Source organism: Triticum aestivum, chromosome 2B (assembly GCF_018294505.1).
Source record: "Triticum aestivum cultivar Chinese Spring chromosome 2B, IWGSC CS RefSeq v2.1, whole genome shotgun sequence".
Classification (NCBI taxonomy): Eukaryota; Viridiplantae; Streptophyta; class Magnoliopsida; order Poales; family Poaceae; genus Triticum; species Triticum aestivum.
The window spans coordinates 326,694,230-326,714,649 of record NC_057798.1 but is presented as its reverse complement, the minus strand read 5'-3'; the positions used below and the strand labels follow the sequence as shown (position 1 = coordinate 326,714,649).

At 54.1% G+C, this 20,420-nt stretch overlaps 1 protein-coding gene across 3 annotated transcripts in view; it reads left to right on the top strand.

Annotated features, from left to right (window-relative positions):
• The window catches only part of LOC123044850 (mediator of RNA polymerase II transcription subunit 33A), a 103,774-nt gene that overhangs the window by 67,880 nt on the left and 15,474 nt on the right, over positions 1-20,420 (top strand). The window lies entirely within an intron of this gene.

Genomic DNA, 20,420 nt, shown 5'->3' with positions numbered 1-20,420 from the left:
GGAAGCAGCCCATGGCGTCCCGATCTGGCCCAAGGCGCCGCCCTACGCGCCTAGGCGGACGATTCAGACGCCCTAGGATCTAAAGCGGACGCTTTACGATGATGTGTAAGGCAGGTTCGACGCCTTGACATCGGAGGGCGCCCCGACGCTAAGGCGTCGCCTAAGCGACGCTTCACAGACGCCTTAAAAACAGAGGTTGGTGGGGGTGTGTACAACGCCTTACAATGAAGGTTGCCGTACACTTGATAAAGTGACAATGAAGTTTTTTAAATAGGTCTAGTCACCTCGTTGGAGCGCGACCTACGTCCTATGAGGAAGGGTTGTTGAGAGTGTGCCCGGGGCATGCGACACTTGGAGTGCCACCATTTCCGGAGTCTGACGACTCTCAAAAGTGGTAAGGGTAGTGCCCGACGCACGGTGATGGAGGGCAAAGCCTTGTGGCCCAATCTTTCATAACTTGGAGGTGGAGGAAGATGAACACAAGGAAGAACACTCGAGAGAAGATCCCAATCACATATCCACTCTCTAGGCAAACCATACAAGTAATACCACAAGATCCATAAGCAAGAAGGGAAACAAGTAACAAGGTAAGTTATTCCCAAATCCATTAGGGGAGATGAGGGTATGGGGGTAGTCTTCTCCAAATCTACAAGGGGAAGATGGATGTCTTGATATTCCCTTGGGATTCTTTCTCCACTGGAGGTCTTGATCTCCAATGGAGAGGATAGATGAGCGAAGCCTTCTTTTAGTTTGTCTATTACACTTTGCTAACCCTAAGACATGCAAGAGATATGAAATATATAGGTGGTGGGAGGTAAGGACGAGCTAGGGGTACAAGGGTCATTAGCCCCACCATTCTGCGCGCATGCAGGTTTGATGTTCCGACATGGGTCAGACATATGGTCGGAGATTATGTTGGAGCATCTGACCCGAAGACATAACGTATGTCAAGGGTCGGATGCTAGGTTGAAGGTTGGGTCGGGTATTCCGACCCATTGTCCAACCTCCATGTGTTGCTCGTTCTCCCTTGAGACTCTTTCCTTCTCCATGATAGCCTGGCCTTCATTCCAGGCTTCTCCATTCTTGATTCCGTCACACCTAATGGCATTTAGCATTCCAACTTTAGTAGTAACCATGTCTCATTTGAATGTAAAGGGATTTCAAAGAGGAGCGAGTTTACCTCGGATTCAATAGCACGTGCGCAAGCTCTTGTCAATGGTCCACTTGGAGGTATGGGTGTTGGTGTAGAATCCATGGTGATGTCCATGGGGTGCTCCGCACCACATGGAACACTCGAAGTGTCTCCACTTCTGGAGTCCCACGACTCCCTACTAGTCTGAGCCTTACTAGGTTCCTCAAACCTCTATTCTCAGCCTTGCTAGTTCGCCGGGGAGAGCTAGAAGGGGAGAAGAGAGAGTGACCCTCTTGAATTCATTCAAGCAGGCAGTGAGTGATTTACATGCCCATGTGGAGCCTTATCTAGCCTAGGGGTCATTGACAAATGATCAACGCTACCCTTGAAAGAGAAGGTGATAGGGTAGAACTAAGGTAATCTTCTATCCTTTGGCCCATGTGCCTCTAGTTGGGTTAGGAGGGGGAGGGGGATGGAGGTCCACTAGGGGGAGATTCCCTCCACTATATGAATGCCTTTTTGCTTGGGATTGTGCCTCTTCGCTCCTTCGCCTCCATCTTTGACTTATTCTTTTATGACCTCTTCTTCCGTTGACTTGTTGACGACATAGACTTTCTTGGTTTTTCGCTGACCAGGGTGGTTTGCTTTGACCCATGGGAGTTTGCTTGAACTATCATTGCCCTCCTTGTCTTGTGTTGACTGGCCTTTGACCACTGATTTCCAGTTACTCAACATGTGCAAAAACTTTCTGATGGCTTCATTGTTTTTAGTGTTATGCACTAGATACTCGGCCGGGAATTTGAATCTGGTGTGCAACTTCGATATGAGGAGATTCCGCACACCCTCATTGGCTTTCGACCCGAGGTTGAATTCGTTGATGCTCATGATTTCGCCGTAGGATGCAATTTAGGGCATTGGTGTAATGGCATGCCGACCTTTTGGGACTACTAAAGAAGACCCTTGATCTCCACTTTAGTGACCACAATCCTATCAGTGCGAAGGTTGTTTCGGGACCTAGGCTTCCGCTGCCTCTTGGGTTGTCCAAGATGGTCCCTTGGTTGGTCCCTTTGTTGTGATTGGTCGCATCTTAGGACAATTGGTGTTGGCGTGGAAACCCATCATGATCATTAGTTCTGGCGCCAGACCTATCATGACCACTAGTTTTGTATTCCTGCCAATCCGTAAATGGGCTCAGGTTGTCTAGACCGTCATTACGCTGTGATTGGTCGCATCTTTAGGACAATTGGTTGTCGGCGTGGAACCCATCATGATCATTAGTTCCAGCGCCAGACCTATCATGACCATAGTTCTGTACTCCCCAATCTGTAAATGGGCTTAGGTTGTCTAGATCGTCATTACGCAACGATGGAGCTATGTCTTTGTCGTTCGTATGTGTCATTCACGAAGAAGAGGCTGTGTGACGGCTTTGTCTCCGGAGATTTTCAGCCCTACATGTTAAATCGATTGGAAAACGTTAAAATTCTATATAGAATCCATATAATTACTTAAAAATATGTAGGAAATCAAAAGAATTACTTAAAAATACCTATAGAATTCAAATAGAAATTTTGGCACGACCTTTGCAAAAGTTGTCCATATGGAGAGCCAAAAATTTGACAAAACACTTAACGTTGGCACTCATATTATTCTGTGAAAAGACATAGCGTGAAATTCATCACTACAACAAATTTTTGCCTGGCTCGATCGCTGAAAATCACACAGAAACATGTAGAACGTCGGTTCGACGTCTGGTTTAATATCACATATCATATTAAAACCATAGCCGGTGGTGACGGAGTATGGTCAGATCCACGGCGGGCGGCGGCGGAGCTAACACACACGTATTTGGTGTCCGTGCGGTCGATTTAGTGATTTTTCACCTAAGTCCCGTGTGCATTGGTTCATAACAACAACAAACAACAAAGCCTTTAGTCCCAAACAAGTTGGGGTAGGCTAGAGGTGAAACCCATAAGATCTCGCGGCCAACTCATGGCTCTGGCACCTGGATAGCAAGCTTCCACGCACCCCTGTCTATAGCTAGTTCTTTGGTGATACTCCGATTCTTCAGGTCTCTTAACAGACTCTTCCCATGTCAAGTTCGGTCTACCCCGACCTCTCTTGACATTCTCCGCACGCTTTAGCCGTCCGCTATGCACTGGAGCTTCTGGAGGCCTGCGCTGAATATGCCCAAACCATCTCAAACGATGTTGGACAAGCTTCTCTTCAATTGGTGCTACCCAACTCTATCTCGTATATCATCATTCCGGACTCGATCCTTCCTCGTGTGGCCACACATCCATCTCAACATACGCATCTCCGCCCACACCTAACTGTTGAACATGTCGCCTTTTTAGTCGGCCAACACTCAGCGCCATACAACATTGCGGGTCGAACCACCGTCCTGTAGAACTTGCCTTTTAGCTTTTGTGGCACTCTCTTGTCACAGAGAATGCCAGAAGCTTGGCGCCACTTCATCCATCCGGCTTTGATCCGGTGGTTCACATCTTCATCAATACCCCCATCCTCCTGCAGCATTGACCCCAAATATCGAAAGGTGTCTTTCTGAGGTACCACCTGCCCATCAAGGCTAACCTCCTCCTCCTCACACCTAGTAGTACTGAAACCGCACATCATGTATTCGGTTTTAGTTCTACTTAGCCTAAACCCTTTCAATTCCAAGGTTTGTCTCCATAACTCTAACTTCCTATTTACCCCATCCGACTATCGTCAACTAGCACCACATCATCCGCAAAGAGCATACACCATGGGATATCTCCCTGTATATCCCTTGTGACCTCATCCATCACCAAGGCAAAAAGATAAGGGCTCAAAGCTGACCCGTGATGCAGTCCTATCTTAATCGGGAAGTCATCAGTGTCGACATCACTTGTTCGAATACTTATCACAACATTATCGTACATGTCCTTGATGAGGGTAATGTACTAATTACCGTGGAATTAAGCTGATGAGCCATACAATGAAGCCATGGGAGAGAGTCACTGAGATAGCCGGGTCCCAAGCCCGGGTAAAGGAGGAGGGTTGTGATAGCTTGGCGAGCCAACGTAAAAACTCAACGACTCTTATGGAGATGAAACCCGCGTGCATTGGTTCATATATGAGGTAATTTACTAGTTGTGAGGGAAAGAGGGACAATGCCACTAGTAACAAGTAAGATCGCGCCACTAGTAAGCTATTGGTGTTTTAGTGTATTTAGGATATTATTGGTGTTTAAAAATCTGAAACTTTGTGTGGTATCATTATATGACTTATAGATGCCGTGATAAATTTTTGAGAGTTACATAGACATTTTGATCTCAATTGCTTAGAAAACCGATGGATATCCGGGAAAGAATTGTTGTTTTCAAGTGAAACTGTTAGGGTTTTAGAGAGAGCCGATAGATTTGCTTCTCATTTGACTTTGAATTTCTGTTTACATGCAATATGCACCATATTAATTTGCATCTAGAAATTTGGGAAAATTTAGGATAGCTTTGCTATTTCTTTAGAAATAAATGCAATAAACACATCATTTGTGTGCCCTTTATATTCAACACCACAAGTACACTTGTTAGTGACATTTCGTCATCAATTGGCGCGCCATTGGTATCCTTTAGAACTTTTGTATTATTTAAGGTTATTCCTGTTTGTCGGCCATTAAATGTATTTCTACGTATTTGGATTTCAAAAAAGATACAACTTGATGTATATATGCATACCAAGATCGATCGGATGCAAATATATGTTTACGACACACCGTTTGACAATCTTCTCCACAGTATGTATACCAAGATAGATCTGATACAAATATGTTTAGTTAAGTCCGGACACAAAGGGATACAATAGTTTGATAATATAGTTTCTCAAGGTCGCTTGACAATCTTCTCAATCTTGGTCTTCCATGTACTTTAGCCCCGTGTTCTGACTCTTTTCTTTTGAAGGGACCACTTGTCTAAGGTAACGTAGTTCTACCCCTTGGGATCCATTTTGTACCATCGCCTTCTTCCGCTAGGTTGTCAAATTGGTCAAAGTTGTCGGAATCGGGGCTTCGGGGACCCAAAGGCTCGAATTCTAGGGTGCGCTCGTTCCTACCGTCCTATCCTTTCCTGCAACTAACCACGGCGAGGCTACGGCGAGAGCGGGCCGGTGACACAGCAGTTACCCAAGTTCGGGCCACTTAGTGTAAAACCCTACTCCTGCTCGGTTTGGGATTGCACTGGTGAGAGAGAGTGAGAGTACAAGGGTAGAGGATCAAGTGGTCGACCTCCTCTACGGTGGCACCCTGCCCTCCTTTTATATCGGCCTTGGTCCTTGAGGGAGTCCTGGACTGGGGGGGTCCTCGGGCTGCCGGCCTATCTCTCATGGGCCGGACAGGAGGGCCGCACTATGAACTGCTAGAAGACCAAACTATGAGGAGACTCCGTATCCGGACAGGAAGCCTTTGGTGTCTTGGTGTGTCCTCCAAGTCAAGAGGAGAAGAATCGGCATGTTATCCCTTCCTTGTAACCGACCATGTGTAACCCTAATACCCTTGGTGTCTATATAAACCAGAGGATTTAGTCCGTAGAGGCTAGAACAACAACCATCATCCTGCTCGCCTAGGGTTTAGTTCATCTGATCTCGTGGTAGATCGACTTTGTAATCATCCTATACACATTAATATAATCAAGCAGGACGTAGGGTTTTACCTCTTCGAGAGGGCTCGAACCTGGGTAAACATCTTGTCCTCGTCCCTTGTTCCCCATTGATCCAAGATCCACAGCTCGGGACCCCCTACCCGAGATCCACCGGTTTTGACATCGACATTGGTGCTTTCATTGAGAGTTCCCCTGTTGGATCGCCGAAGGATTGATTGCTCGCCTGATCATCGGAGATGGCATCAACACCGGGGACATCTTCGCCCCCGGCCGGCTTTTCGCGTTCGGCAGCATTATCTGCACGCCAACTCGACCGGTCATCTCGACTAGGTCGACAGTTTCGCCCCTGAGTACCGGATCAGGTTCGGTAACCTAGAGTATGTCGCTGACACTCGTGGCGATATGATTTCACCGGCTTCTTAGCTTTATCTAAGGCACTCGCAGACCCTGAAGCATAGACTTCGGGACATCTTCCCGATATGATCTCCGGATCGACTCTTACCTCGCACCCGGCTTCGGGCCTAGATGCAACCACCGTGTTCGAAGACCGGGAGTCAACGCCGACCATACTCACCCTACGTACAGCGGACCTGGCTTCGAGCCTTGACGGAAGTTCGGCATCCGAAGATCGGGGGTCAGCCCTGGCCGGACTCACCCCCCATCTCACCATCACTCCGTGGGTCGACTCCGAAGAAATCTCACACGCTAATCCGACTAGTTTCACCCTGATAAACGAGGCGTTGGATCGGATCCAGATGATGACTATCACGGATGGCCCATCCTCGGCCTACATTCGGCGGGGCCACGAGGTTGGCCACAGGGAATTCTACGTTAAAGACAAGCCATTGGCAGCCGCCGCCAAAGACGAGGCCTTCAACAACAAAAGGATCACATCATTTAGATTCCCGATTCGATGATTTTCGATCCTCCGCCAGGTTTTTCAAACCTGACAGAGTCTCGGGGGCTGCTATATACAAGGATTGCACAACTTTGTTCACAAAATCCGCTTTATGGAAAGAATATTACATGGCTTACCTCGAAACCCGTCAGGAGGCCACTGGAGGCTTCCTTCAGTCCGCTGTTAACGGACCAAATACTTCTCAAAACCATGTCCATCAGGGTGTGATGTTCCGCAATGATGGAAGAGCTATTCACAACCTCCTCCATCACGCACCCAGTTGCAGCCCGATCTCCCGTGTTTGTCGCTGGCGGCGGGGCCCCGGCTCCCCCTTCAGTGGAGGGCGGAATTGACGCCTCCGAGGGCTTTGGGGGCTCCGGAGCCGTCTTTCAGGAGGGCTCAGATTGACCGAGCTCCCCCTCCTTGCTCACTAGGAGGGATCCCCCTCCTGGCCTTCGGTGACCGAGTTGCTGACCTCGGCCATGATCTTGTCGCCACCACCTCCCGCGTCCGAGCCAGGAGGGGTCCTTCGGGACAACACCTCTCCGGTCTCCCCGGTGACCGGAGGAGGTGTAGAGCGCGACGCGGTCCCACTCTCTGTCAGTTCGGCTGGCGTAGAAGTCCCCTCTGAAACTTGATCAACGGGGAGGTCGCGCGGTGGGCTGTAACATGATATGCACACATACTATCAGTAATAGGCTAATGAAACAAGCGCCAGGGGATCTCCGAATCCGTACCTTTCGGCACGGGGCTTGGCCCTGGGGTTCCTTTTCGGAACCTCCTCGGACGCTGCGGACTCCTCGTCGGAATCCGAGCTGTCGTCAAGCATGACCAACTTGGGCCTGCGCTGTTTCTTCGGGGCATGAGGAGGTTGCTCCTCCTCGGCGTCTTCTGAAGCCGCCCTCTCCTTGTACGAGAGGAGTCGCTCTCCTCGTCCTCTTTCTGCTCCCCCTTGAGGGCGGAGGGAACTTGGGTCTCTCCGGACCTGGTGTCCGGATGTGCTCTTGAGCGGAGGCCTTCTCTGGCCTCCCTCACGTCGCTCTTCTTCTTCTTCTCTTTACTATCTGGCGCCTTGTACGGCACCACGGTCAGCATCTCCCCCAACAGGGCCGACCTGGGGTCTTTGGGCTGCGGGGCCGAACTGTCGATCTGCATGGCTTTGTCAAGCCAGCCCTGCGAGGAAGGGGAAGGAAAAGTCAGATCTCTTGTTAAAAGACGAATACCTGAACATAAGATAATAAGACTTCATTACATTCTTAGGAGGGTGCGCGGCGTCGAGGCCAATATCCTCCTCTTTCGCTGGCCACTCCTTCTGGGGTTTGAATAGCACCTTCCACAGCTTGTCATGGGTGGTGACATGGAAGTGGAGTACGGTGATAGGATCTTCGGACTTGTAGGCCCACATTGGGGCGGCCCTTTGTTGGCAGGGTAGAAGGTGGCGACAGAGCATCACCTGGACCACATTGGTCAGTTTGGTGCCCGCCTTTATCGCTTATGCAGCAGCTCCACCTCCGTGGGTGACCCCCAGTCGAGGCTCTTCTTGGTCCACGAGGTTAGCCTCGCAGGCAGTTCAGATCTGAATTCGGGAGCCCTGCCCAGGCCGCGTCGCGTGGTTCTGTAATGTAGAAGCACTCCTTCTGCCAAACCTTGACAGTATCTATGAATGTGCCCTCCGGCCACTCAACCCGAGCGAGCTTGCTAATCATTGCCCCCCCCTCCGCAGTCCGCCTGCTGGCTGTCGATAATCTTCGGCTTGACATTGAAGACTTTTAGCCATAGGCCGAGGTGCGGTTGGACCCGAAGAAAGGCCTCGCAAACGACGATGAAGGTCGAGATGTGAAGAATGGAGTTCGGGGCCAGACCGTGAAAATCTAGCCCGTAGAAGAACATCAACCCCCGGACGAAGGGATGGAGCGGGAAGCCCAGTCCCCGGATAAAGTGGGGGACGAACACCACCCTCTCGCCTGGCTGGGGCGTGGGGATGACCCTCCTCCTGAGCTCAGTGAACGACGTTGGCCGGGATGTAGCTGGCGCGCTTCAGATCTTCGATGTCCTTGTTGGTGACGATGGAGGCCTCCCACTTGCCTCCCGCGCCAGATCCGGCCATGACTGGATTGAGGGAACGGCTGGGAAGGAGTGCTTGAGGAGAGGTGGTTTGGGGCGCTGGAGCTCTGTAGATTGGGAAAGCGATGGCAAGAGGAAGGAGAAGGCGTACACAGATAGCGGCAGCCGCTCCCCCTTTTATTAACTATTGTAAATACCAACAGTCATTTAATTGCGTTGCGGACCTCGCCACTTCCTGATATAATCGCGACGTTATGCGCGAGTGGGGTAATCAAAATCATTGACCACATTCCTTAAAAAACAGGCACGATCTCCGTATTGATGGGACATGCCAATAGAGGCACTGCCTCGAACCGCGGATCGAGTTTCCACAACGGTTCAATATTTGTGACCGGTTGTGACCTTTCGTCAAAAGCTGTCAGGCAAAGGCACTATTCACATTGGAATGGTTGGCCTTCGGGGCTAAGCAACATCTGCAGTTCGGATTCCGAACATTACCCGATTAACACATGGCCGAACTCGAGAACCTAAAGGAGGAGAGGAACTCACCCTGCAAGCCGGAGACTTCAGGTATGTCAAGAACTCAGGAAGCAATGAAGCACCAACGTTGGAGGCTAGTTCGGGGGCTACTGAGGGAGTCTTGGACTGGGGGGTCCTCGGGCTGTCGGCCTATCTCTCATGGGCCGCCCAGGAGGACCGCACTATGAACTGCTAGAAGGCCGAACTATGAGGAGACTCTGTATCCAGACAGGAAGCCTTTGGTGTCTTGGTGTGTCCTCCAAGTCAAGAGGAGAAGAATCGGCATGTTATCCCTTCCTTGTAACTGACCATGTGTAACCCTAATACCCCTGGTGTCTATATAAACCAAAGGGTTTAATCCGTAGAGGCTAGAACAACAACCATCAGCCTACTCGCCTAGGGTTTAGTTCATCTGATCTCGTGGTAGATCGACTCTGTAATCATCCTATACACATCAATATAATCAAGCAGGGCGTAGGGTTTTATCTCTTCGAGAGGGCCCAAACCTGGGTAAACATCGTGTCCTTCGTCCCTTGTTCCCCATTGATCCAAGACCACAGCTCGGGACCCCCTACCCGAGATCTGCCAGTTTTGACACCGACAGTCCTCTTCCCCCGGAGACATTGGCGGGAAGGGTTGCCACACAAAGGCAATTTTGAAGGGGGACAGTGGCGCAGTCTATCCTGACAAAAGGTGGTCTTCGCCTGCAAAGCCACCGTTCATGACGCGCCGGTGGGCTCGGTGATGACCTCCGCCCTGCGCGCCCGTCATCTTGGTCTTCTTGCGCCGATCGGGCAACCTTTGGGGATTGCTTTGCGAACCGGCGCGCTGGCCTTGCTCCTTAGCACAAAAGAGGAAATCCTCCTCATCCGCGCCTGCTGGCACGACCTCTGCACCGTTCGTTGCTGCGCGCGTCACCCACGTGAAGGCGCGGGGCCGCGCGATCGGGCTGAACAGCCCTTGACTTGCTCGTCCCTGAGAGGGTGCCTCAGGAGGCAACCTCGGGAGGCCTCCTCGCTAGAAGGCGTCGCGAGGCTCTTTGTTGTAGGGTGAAACCCTAGGTGAGATCTTTTCACACTTGAGGGGGAAATGGATGGATAACAAAAACACAAGAGAGGAATACACTCAAACAAAACTCAATCACACATCCACTAGAATCGCAAACACATGAGATCCACAAGCATACGAGAACAATCCAAGGAAACAAGCACAAAGATAAGGTTCTTCCCACTCCTAAGGAGGTGAGGTCTTGATGATAGTCTTCTCCAAAGAGGAGGTCTTGAAATCCACTTGGGATCCTCTCCTAAGAGGTCTTGATCTCCAAAAGGAGTGGTAGAAGGAGCAAAGCTCTATCAATGTCTCACATATACTTTGCTAACCCTAAACATGTCCCTAGGTACTAAATATATAGGTATGTGGGCGAGGGGGACGAAGAGGAGGCCCAAACAGCAGCCCTCGGCCGTCCATCCTGAAGGGCCCGTGCGCACGGGGGTCTTGTGTGCACGCCCGTGCGCACGGGGTGCTACAGTGGCCCGGGCTTGTGCACACGGGGTCTGCAGCCCGTGCGCACAGGGGTGCGCGTCTCGTTTCCAAAGTGCTTCTGGGAGGCCCTTGGGCACAGGGTCTTGGGGGCCCGTGCGCACGGGGTTGCCTAGGAGGTGCAACCTTCGTCTTGTTGGACTCCTCCTTTTTCGAGGCCTTGGGGTGCTTCTCCTCCTCCTTTGGGGTGTCCCTTAGCTGCTCGGTGGCCTTTGTCGTCATACCTAATGACACATAGCATATTTTGGTGAGGTAGCAACCAAGTTCCATTCATGTCCATATCTATCTCGAGTAGGAGTGAGTTCACCTCGGTTTCAATGGCGCGTGCTCGAGCTCTTGTCATGGGTCCATGTGGTGCTTAATGTGTTGGTGTAGGGTCCATGGGGATGATGGTAGGATGCTCCGCATCACCCCCCTCCCCCCCGGTGAGATCCGTCCTCGGATCGTGATCTTCATCACCATGGTATGGGGTAAGTCCTTGATGTTGAATGTGTCGCTTACATTGTACTTGTTGCGTGGGATGTCGATCTTGTAGGCGTTGTCATTGTATCGTGCTAGCACCTTGAAGGGTCCATCGGCTCGTGGTAGTAGTTTGGACTTGCGCTTGTGGGGAAGCGGTCCTTTCAGAGATGTAGCCATACGAGATCGCCCGGTTTGAACATCATTGGGGACTTGTTGATGTTGAGCTTGGTGGCGAGCCGTTGTACTTGACGCTCGATCGTGGCCCTTGTATCTTCATGCACCTTCTTGAGATAACTTGCTCTTGGACTTGCGTCCATGTTCGCTCGTTCTTGAAGTGGAAGTGGTAGGATGTCCAATGGGGACAACGGATTGAAGCCATAGACGACCTCGAAGGGGGACTTGCCGGTAGTAGTGTCTTGCGCGGTTGTAGGCGTACTCGCGATGGGTAAGCACTCCTTCCACTCCTTGATGTTTTTCTTGATCAACATGCGTAGGAGAGTATATAGCGTCCGGTTGGTGACTTCCGCTTGGCCATCGGTTTGGGGATGATAGGCCGTCGAGAATAGTAGCTCGATGCCGAGCTTGGCGCATAGTGTCTTCCAAAAGTAGCTTAGGAACTTGATGTCTCAGTCTGACACAATTGTCCTTGGCACGCCATGTAACCTCAAGATTTCCCTACAAAAGAGATTGGCCACATGTGAAGCATCGTCTATCTTATTGCATGGGATGAAATGTGTCATTTTAGAGAATCGGTCCACAATAACAAATACGAAAACCTTTCCATTTTGAGTCCTAGGCAATCCAAGTACAAAATACATGCTAATATCTTCCCATGTTTGATATTTGGAAGTGGCATATGTAAACCATGAGATTGAGCTTGGGACTTAGCTTTCTGGCATGTAGAGCACCGGTTGGTGAAGCGTGCGACGTCGCAAAACATCTTTGGCCAAAAGTACTTGAAGGAGAGTGTGGCATAGGCCTTGTCGCGCCCGAAATGTCCCATAAGTCCTCCGCCGTGAGCCTCTTGCAAAAGTAACAAACGAAGCGAAGACTGGGGTATACAAAGTTTGTTAGCACACATGAGATAGCCATTCTTGAGATAATAGTTCTCCCAACAAGTGTTAGCAAGACATTTGGCATAAGGAATCGCAGACGAAGGATCATGTGCATAAAGATCTTTAACATGCTCAAAGCCAATAACTTTCAATTCAAGTTGAGTAACTAACATGCACTTGCAGGAAAGAGCATCCGCCACAACATTCTCTTTACCCTTAATGTACTTGATCACATAAGGAAAAGATTCAAAAAATTCACTCCATTTAGCATGCCGTTTGTTCAACTTGGTTTGACCTTCAAGGTATTTAAGCGTCTCATGATCGGTATGTATGACAAATTCATGTGGGCGAAGGTAATGCTCCCAAACATGCAATACTCGCACTAAAGCATATAATTCTGTCGTAAATGGGATAGTTAAGTTGAGCGCCGGAAAGTTTTTTGCTAAAGTATGCAATGGGTCGCTTTTCTTGCATCAAAACTCCACCAATACCATTACCACTAGCATCACAATGGACCTTAAAAGTTTCGTTGAAGTTTGGCAATGCAAGAATTGGAGTATGTGTAAGCAAAGATTTGAGCTCATCAAATGCGGTAGATTGAGAGGGTCCCCAAACAAAGGGTGCGTTCTTCTTACTCAAAGCATGTAATGGTGAGGCAATAGTGCTAAAGTCCTTAACAAGCGATAGAAACTGGCTAGACCAAGGAAACTACGCACTTGTTGCAAATTAGTGGGTTGTGGCCAAGTTTTAATTGCTTCAGTTTTAGACTCATCAACATGAACACCCTTGGAAGACACAACAAAACCCCAAAAAAACAAGCTTGTCAACACCAAAAGTGCATTTCTCCATATTAGCATAAAGACGCTCTTTTCTAAGAGTTTTCAAAACGGCCCTAAGATGAGTTACATGATCTGGAAGACATTTACTAAACACAAGTATATCATCAAAGTAGACCACAACAAAGCCAATGTATGGGCGAAGCACATAATGCATGACATGCATGAAAGTACCGGGTGCTTCTGATAAGCCCATAGGCATAACTAACCACTCATACAAGCCAAATTTAGTTTTAAAAGCGGTTTTCCACTCATCACCTTCTTGAATGTGAATTTGGTAATAGCCACTTTTAAGATCAATTTTTGAAAAAATGGTGGCGCCGCTAAGCTCATCTAACATATCATCAAGGTGTGGAATGGGATGCCTATAGCGAACGGTGATAGCATTTATGGGTCTACAATTGGAACACATGCGAAAACTACCATCCCTCTTATGCACAAGTATGACTGGAACGACACAAGGGCTTAAGCTTTCACGTACATGCCTGTTGTCGATGAGCTGTTGTACTTGCCGTTGTATCTCCTTAGTTTCTTCAGGTTTCACGCGGTATGGAGCCTTGTTTGGTAGAGGTGCACCGGAGATGGGGAAGACCGGGAGGTAGCTCATCGGGGAAGTCGTCCGCGAATTCCTGCAACAAATTAGACAACACTAGAGGAAGATGGTTATGTCGGCGTCCTGGATATGGGGGTATCCAGCCCTGCCTGCCTGCGGCCCACCACGTGGCTCCGTCGACGGCCCGGCCCAGCTTCAGCATCAGCAACACAAGACCCTCGCGAGGGGCCAAGCCTCACGAGGCGGACGACACCAAGACCCCCGAGGGGATCGGCCTCCTCAGGCTGGCTCCCGAGGGGCGGAGAGTTCTATGCGAGGTTTACCTCACGAGGCTCAGCTGACGTGAGCCATGAGACCAAGGCCAGGCGGGCGCCAGGCGGGCGCAGAGCGCAGGTTTTCTCTTCAGTGCAAAGGAGGCAAGCCACAGGCGCGGAGTCCCAAGGAATCAGCCAAAGGTTTCCATTCCGGTGCAACGAGACCAAGACCGCCAGGACGACAGGACGGAGGTCATCGACGAGCCCATCGAAGCGTCACGACCAGAGGCTTTTCGCAGGCGAAGACTACTTTTGTCAGGATAAGCTGTACTACTTGTCCCCTTTCAAATCCGGCCGTTGTGGGATCCCTTCCAGCCAACATTTGGCAAGAGGACCAAGGTCACTATAAATAGGACTAGCCACCACCATAGAATTGGAGACAAGTCGAACTAGCTCACACCACACCAGCTCCCTTGAGCTGAAGAACACCTCACCTCCTGAGGCCAGTTCATCCATTGTACTAGTTCATCCTCAGTCCTCCGAGGCAATCCACCAAAATGCTGGAGTAGGGTATTACACCGCAAGGTGGCCCGAACCAGGATAAACTGTTGTGTCTCTGTGTCTCTTTGAGCTTGACGCGCTAGGCTTAGGAGGATCGCGAGTAGGCAGGCTGGGTAGGTTGAGATCTCCGTACGCACCCCAGAGTTCGAACCTCTCAAGGGTTTGCGGATCCCTTAATCCGACATTTGGCGCCAGGTAGGGGTGCGTCGGATCTTCTCTTCTGTCGACCAGTTCTCCGCCGCTCCACCGACGCCATGGCCGACGCCCCGAGGGCGCACGTCAAGCACTGGGTCGTCCAGGCCTCCTCGGCAGCGCCCGCCGACGAGGAAGACCTCCACTCCGCTCTGCTCGCGGCCCACGCTCCGCCGGGGGCGACCGACCGTGGAGGGCGCACGACGCAACCTTCTCCACTGGCGCCACGCCGCAGCCGCGCCGCCGTGCGATCTGCGAACTACGCTGCAGCAACCGCTCCACACACGCACAGGGAACAAGCAAACATGTGAGCAGCGGTCATCGTGGCCCGAGAGCTCTTACGATGCAGGCTGCTGGAAAGTGGCCGTGACGCCCTGCTGGAACGGGTCGCTGAGTTGCAGGATGCGGCGTGCAGGGGGCGGCGCCGTTCTGCACCCTGCCCACGTCGCAGGCGGTGGTGGGGGCGTGCGCTCATCCCTGACTCAACCGCGCTCCCCTTCCCAGGGCCCTTGGAGAGCCTCTCAACGCCGACCAGCCCCGCTGAGCAGCCCGCGCCACTCCGAACGTGCCACCTCGGCGCGGGGCTGCTCCAGGCGACACCACCAGGGGCCGCGCTGGAGTATCGGCCCCTGGCCGACAGGACCAAAGGGCGACTGAAGAAGGCGGGAATGTGAGGCAGCCGGGTGGCGCTCCTGGTGCGGACAGCCTGGAGGCCTACGTCCCCGTCGCGATGGATCCAAGGCACGCGCGGGGACAGGGCCCCAACCGATCCCCAACGCCAGGCTGGGCGCTGGATATTCACGAGGCCGAGCTCTCCTTCGAGCCGCCACCAAGCCCTGCCAACATCTCCAACGGCGACAGCCTCTGGGTACAACTAACGCCGCAGGAGCATGCTTCCGCTGACCATGGATCGCAGGTGAACCAGGGTGCAGCTGCCACCAGGACTCTCAGGACGACGGATCCCCCGCAGGAGCACGAAGGACGTTGGGAGCAGCGTAGGGGAAGCCCGGCGGCAGGGCCCTCCTCGCGCTGCACGGAGCAGGGCCCTGCCTAGAGGTAGGTTCCTCGCCGGGGAAGGCGCCGACGAGCCCTTCTGCCCGATGGGGGGCCTACGGTCACCGAGGACGGCACCAGCGTCCCCCTGGCCCCTTGGTCTTGTCCTGGTTTCCGGTCTCCCCAACGGTGGTCAGGGGTGGCGCACGCGGGGTCCTCGTCGGGCGACATGAAGCAAGACTCCAGCCTGTGAAGGTCTCCGCTCGTGACACTCACGTAATAATGAGTGGGGCTGTACACGCCCCGGAGTCTCCTCAGTGCCGCCCTGGGGCCTCACGGGGGCTCCCGCCCACGTCCTAGTGGAAGCACCATGCTCCGCGCTGGCCGTCGACACTGTCCCCAATGACTATGCCCGTGCCCAGCTAGTGGAAGCACTTAGCTCCGCGCTGGTGAGAAGACTGAAGACTAGCTAGACGCCGGACGCGGCCATTTGCTTTTGCCTCCTTTTTTGTACTTGCTTGTTGACTTCTTGAAGCAGTTTGTTTTTCGTGCATTTATAAAAATGGGGGGAGTTTTCTCGTTTCGTGTCACTGCTTGCCTTCAGTTCTTGCGTTCTTTCTGGAGCTCGTGACTGCTGCCTTGCCCTCAAGCGCCTCACGAGCGGGGGCTGGGTACGGTGCATGCGCTGGTGCCGATCGCTCCCCCTGGGGACTCGAGGGTGCGGCCGCCCCGCGCGCCCACCTCGTCACGGTCTGGCAGTTGGGTTCTCACGAGGCACTCTACGGCAGGCCGGCAGGCCCCTCAAGAGGCACAGAACCTCACGAGCCCGCAACAGGCTCGCCTCAGGAGAAGGAGCGCCGCCGCGACACCAGGCCTCACTTGAGACCCACGAAACCAAAGATAAGTCATAAACAACTACCTCGCTCAACGGCCCGCAGCCCTGCGGGCCCTCGCTCCGGGCGCTACTTCAAAAGCATTTCACAATCTCACACATCATAAGGGGCACCCCCTTTTCAAATGCTCTCACAAGGATGCGTTCAAGTTTTCGTCATACAGGTCAAAGCAAAAGAAACACGGGCCTAGCTGGATGCGCCTTCTTCGTCACTCCCATCCGCGCTGCTTGCGTTGTGGCCTGTGTTTTTAAGGCGTCCCGCCTTGGACGCTTAGGCGACGCTTAGGCGATAAGGCGCCCCCCAGCGCCTTACAAATAGGCCCGCCTTACGCGCTTAGGCATCCGCCTTAGGCGCTTAGGCGTCGCCTAGGCGATAAGGCGCCCCCCAGCGCCTTAGGTCGCCTTACCGCCTTAAAAACTATGGTCGTGGCTGCCATCCTCCTCCCCATCACCACCCGCGCCAGCTTCTTCGGCCACGAGCACAGTCGTGTCGTCCTCAGGAGTCATCTCCTTCACCAAGGCGTCCACATGGCCATCCACCCACTTGGCGAGCTTGTCTTGGGTGGCCGCAGGCACGGGGGCTAGCACGGTGCTGAAATTGAAGTGGGAATCAAGGTTCAGGAGGTTGCTGAAGATGCGCGAGAGTGCGCGCCCGAGGAGGCCCTGGCTCCTCTCCTCGACAAGCTGGCGAGCTTTCGCGGCTTGAGCTTCCAGGCGGGTCACGATATCAGTGAAGAAGTTGAGATGGCTGGCGTAGTCGCTCTTGTGCGGGTGAGGAGCGCTCTCGTCACAAATTGCACCCAGGGCATTGTTGGCTTTGACGCGCAGACCTTGGAGCATGGAGCCGTGCTCGTGTTCCAATGTCAGGCGGCGGCTCTTTTCACTCGAAGCCTTCAGGAGGGAAGCGGTGTCTTCGACTTGCTTCTGGAGAGAGGATATCTTGGCACGGGCAGAATTCAGGGCAGATTCGGAGGAAGTCAGGGCCCCTCGGGCAGCGCTCTCACGCTGCTCCACAGACTACAGCTTAGCCTTCAGGGTGGAGGTCCGACCCTCAAGCTCGGCCTCGAGCAGCTCCAGATCCAGGCGGTGCCTCTCAGCCAACTCAGCACGCGCCTTCGCCACCCTCTCCTCCACCTCCAGCTGGACCCGAGCTTCTCGGGCGGTGACAGCGTCCTCAGCCGCGGCAGCCTGCCGCTCCCTTACCTCCAGCGTCTCCAACGCCAAGCTGTGCTCCACGGTCTCCAACGTCAAATCTTCATGGCGCCTCAGGAGCTCCGCCTCGGCAAGGGCCGCCTCGCCTGGTGAGGAGGCCAGAAGGGCGCGACGCTCCTCGACTTCGCGCTCAAGAGCCGCATTTGAAGACAGAAGATCTCGCTCCCGTTCCTCGGCCGCCTCACGGCGGCGGTTGGCTGCCTCGGCCTCTTCCATGGCGCGGGCGCAAGCTTCGCTAGAAGTCGCGAGCGAGGCCGCTCGCACGCTTCGGCTTCGTCACGCTGAAGTTTCCCAAGGTTAATGGCAACCTTCAGCCGCTGCCACTCATGCTCCAGGCGGCGGTTCTCTGCCTCGAGCCTGGTGTCGACGTTGGCGAGCTCCCCGCCAAGATGGATCATCGCACGCATTGCTTCACCGAAGAACCCGAAGCGCACAGCGCTGCGCCCACGAGCGAGCGTGAGCTCGTCGCCAAGACCTTCGTCGGCCCCAGAGGCCGCTCGGGAGGCGCTGGGTGCCCCGCCAGCCGCCGGCCGGGGGCTGGTTGGTGTAGCCCCACAACTTGAAGACGAAGGCCGCCTAGGGGGCACCCCCCTGCCGGCAATGACAAGAGAAAGGATCGCCGGTGCATCCCTCGTCTCACGGGCTGAGTCGCGGGGAGAGGGAGCAGGGGGCCCGATTCCGGGGCACCCTCACGACGTCGCGGTAACTGGAGTCGCCCCCACGCCCTGCGCAGGATCAGGGCGCCGGAGGCTGTGCGCGGGCGTCAAGCTGGAATCCTTGGGGACGCCTGCTTCCCGAGGTTTCGCCTTCGTGGGAGCCTTACAAGACCCAAGCCGTGAGAAAACGCGGCGCGCAAGGGGATCAAGAGTAAAGGTACTCACTCATTGGCAGCCACGTATCTCCTCGGCTTCAGTGGCCGACGGGAGCCATCGTTGCGGCACGGGGACCTCTTGCTCTTCAAGAGCGACTCAAGGCACAGGCGGGGCCGACCGGACCCCGACGGGCGATCCTCGGGAGGAGGAGCGCTCGGCGGGGCAGCCGGGGTAGGGACCCCGGGGCAGGGGCGCGCGGCGAGATCTTCTGGCTTACAGCTCCGGAGCCATTGGTGGGCTCCTCGCCGCCAGCAACCACTCTAGAGCCACCACCCTGGGCATCAGGGGCCTCTGCCTCCGGAGCTTGGGGTCGTGTCAGTTCTGCGGCGACTCCTTCCAGGGCCCCAGGAGCCTCGGCCTCCTGGGCCACTAACGACGCCGGGCCTCCGGAGGAGCCCTCGACAGCTGCTGGAGGCGCGCGCCCCCTGCCTCCACACTCGGGGCGCACGCGGCAGGATCGATCAGGAGAGGAGCCACGAAGACGGGGTTCTTGCGGGGCCCCTCAAGGCCCTCTGGAAGCAACCCCCACTCGTCGAACAAAGGCATCTGCCCAGCGAAGACCGCCTTGTTTGAGCACAGATAGAGAAGGCAGCCACCCCCCGGAAGGTCAGCGGGCTCGGGCTCGCCGGTCAGGAGTTTGAGCACCATCAGCAGCCATGGCCTCTGCATCCTCATCGGGTCTTCAACGCCCGCGAAGTCCCACATTGGGCGAGAATGGCGCTGGATGGGAGCAATGCGCTGCCTGACGAATTCCTTCACCACCATTGGCGCCGTCACTTCCAGTTCCTGGAGCCTCGCCAATCTCTTCCAAACGAAAGCAAGATGCCGGTCGGAGAGCCTCTCGTGGCACCAACCGGAGCTAGGCGAGGCCAGTGCCCCAGGAGTCAAGAGCAGGGGGCTGAACGCGCGGGCATCCATAAGAAGCCACTGCTTCCGGAATCCCTTCGCAGTTGGCGAGAGCTCGAAGTCGATTCCTGAACCAGCGGTTGCGGCCACAACTTCAAAGGTCGCGCACCTGGAGCATTGGCGGGCGTCGACCAACTGAAGCAAGAAGTGGTGAAATAAGGCCACGGAAGGAGTGATGCCGACCATGGCCTCGCAGAGGAAGGCGAAGACGGCGAGAAGGATAACAGAGCGGGGGTCCAGATGCAGCAGGTGGATCTGGTAATGCGATATCACAACATTGAAGAAAGGGGAGAAGGGAGGAATCAACCCCGCGAGAAGAGCATGAAGATAGATGGGGATCTCGGTGGCGCTCATCTCTTTCACTCGCCAAGATGTAGGGCGGACGGCCTTCGCCCTCCCCTCATTCGAATCGGCGGCAAGCGCATGGCGAACCTTGTCCAGCCCCTCCTGATTGATCACCGTCGAGTGCTCAAGGGCTGGCTCCAGGGCCGGCGGAGGACCGGCCGGGGCGAGCGGCTTCCCCTTCTTCTTCCTCGGCTTGGGGGCCATGACGAGTGCCAAAAGAAGGGCGAGGCGCCGGCACCGGATCTATGGACGTGGTGGCAAGGTTGGAAAGGAGGAAACAAGGGCCGAGCACGGTAATCTGTGAAGGGCGAGCTGCACTGGCAACGGGCGACTGCTGGGCCTGCCAGATATCAAGGCGGCGTGGGGAAGTGGAGACGCCCACGTCCCATCAACCGCAACGTGTCATCAAGGACCGTAGGCGGTTAGGGCCCGTGGCGCTCCGCACTTGCCCTTTGGCTTTGCCTGGAAGCCAAGTCCGAGCGCGCCTTGGGCCCGGGGGCT